This window comes from Centruroides sculpturatus, unplaced genomic scaffold (genome assembly GCF_000671375.1).
Source record: "Centruroides sculpturatus isolate CEXI.00-Female unplaced genomic scaffold, Cexi_2.0 scaffold569, whole genome shotgun sequence".
Classification (NCBI taxonomy): Eukaryota; Metazoa; Arthropoda; class Arachnida; order Scorpiones; family Buthidae; genus Centruroides; species Centruroides sculpturatus.
Window position 1 is genome coordinate 294,124 of NW_019384810.1, and position 2,207 is coordinate 296,330.

The window sequence follows — 2,207 nt, forward strand, 5'->3', positions numbered from 1 at the left end:
AATGGTGCACAAGAATAGAACACATAATATAATACACAAGTACACCACAAAGCATGGATTGATGTAGAGTTGATGCAGAAAACAGTCCAGTAGAAAAATGTAAGCTCCTTCCAGTTTCAGTAAACTCAATAAATGTAATAACGTGTATTAAGTTCAAACACGAACTGTTGTAGCATGACAAAAATAGTTCCACCAGGTATTACCACAGAGAAACAGTGACAGTGCGTCAAGTATATCTCCACCAGTAGAACCTACAGAATTACCCAGAGTGTCAGCCACAAGAAAATGTACACAAAGATGCCAAGTATACTACTGCACCAACTAAAGTCCAGCAAACACAATAACCACCAATATGCTTAAAGTGGTACGGCGTTAACACAGTGTGCAGTCCAATTAGTAGTATACAGTCCCACTAGTCACAGTAAAGTTCAGAAGAAAGTGAAAAAGAATTTCTTCTTAAGTGACATTCGTTCTGTTGATGTGCAATTAAGACCACAAGGTGCAAGACCAAAAGTGAATAGCCAGGAAACTATCATAATTTACAATCCGCTGCAGTCGAATTTTAAACAAACCACAAGATCCCTAAGTTTAATTAGGACCGATTGAAATAAGCATGGAATTTTTCATTACTTATTCTGTGACGAAACTGAATTTTAGTCTTTTAAATTGAGATACCTAAATAAAAGGCGGCGGAGGAAAATTTCGACCCTGACACCCACACTGTGCCACTGATAGCACTCATTTTTTCAAAACACAAGTAGTTTACATTATTAGATAAACAAGAAAGTACAAAATTAGATAATGTAATCGTAATTTTTCATGCACTGTGACAATCTGGCTATAACAAGACAGGAACTTGGCATCTGTAAGATGATTATTCTTTTGACGACGAAACACAAGCGGCAAAGGGTTTGAAAAATTATTAATAAATTTTTAATAATATTCAAATGAAAACAGTGAAAACGGTGTGTTAAATCATTCTGAAAAAATGAAAGTAATTACTCAAAAAAACAGAACGTTTCATGCAGAAAAAAAATAACTTTATAATTCAAAAATAAAAAATATACTGTCTGGAAAATTAAATAAAAAGTAGATGCTTGAGTAAAATAATGAAAGAATTTTACACCAAGCTGGCAAACTTCAGTCTACTCTTATGAAAAATTAAATGAATTAGTTATTAATTACAATTAGCCAGTATATGAATTAAAATAATATCAAATATATTTAGCAAAACAACTGTAATTGTTTCAATACATCCCGATAATAATGATTTTCCAACTATTTCCCAAATAGATTCAATGATATTATAATAAAAAAGAAATTAATTAAAATGAGTGATTACAAATTTGTCATTAAAAAAGTCAAAATTGTGGGTGAAATAAGATTGGAAAATATCGCCGAATTTAATGATTAATATATCTTTTATTACTTAATTTTGTTTGGTTTCAAGTTGGTTTCAATTCGAAGATATTTTGACTTGTAATTGTATGGAAATTGACTGTTTGTAAAAAATGTTGAAGCTTTAATACTTTGTAGTATTTGGCAATGTAATTTTTACTAATTTCATAACATAAGCTTTTTTTTGTGTGAAATATTTAGTGTGAATTTCCTATCGAAAATTCACTGTAAATGGTCAGAAATGAAAATATTTTGTTGATTGTGAGTAAAGAATGTGTGTCCATGTGATACACATTCCACTACTGAATATAAAGAGAAATTATTATTTTATAATTGTGTAAAAGTATTTAAAATATGAAAAAAAACCAGAAAGATTCCCTGTTTGTCTTTATTTTCATGAAATGTGTTGAATAAAATAGTTAGAAGATGTGGCTGTATTTTGATAAAAAGAGCATTCCTTGCAAGTACAGTCGATACCCCTGTAAGACGGTAGATACGTTCCGTTCTTTATGAATCAATTTTGTAGGAATCACAGCCAATCACAGCCTGACACGTGTGAAGTTTACGGACTATGGCTGTTTGAAAGGTTTTCTTCCATAAAATTAATCGATTCTAGACTAATCCGATTCAACATTTCCAAAATACGTATATATTTTTTGGAAATATTCCGTATAAACTACGCTATAAACAAAACATTGTAGGATTACTTACCGAGTGTGCACCATTCGACATCGCCGTTGCTCAAGCTTGTTTTCATCGCGATATCTGATGTTATTTTTCTGCGAAAACTTCGTTGAACATTGGAGACA

The 2,207-nt window shown here is 31.2% G+C and overlaps 1 protein-coding gene across 1 annotated transcript in view; it reads right to left on the reverse strand.

Annotated features, from left to right (window-relative positions):
- Positions 1 to 2,207, reverse strand: part of LOC111629776 (multidrug resistance-associated protein 4-like) — a 105,980-nt gene that overhangs the window by 10,697 nt on the left and 93,076 nt on the right. The gene's annotated exons all lie outside the window — the stretch shown is intronic.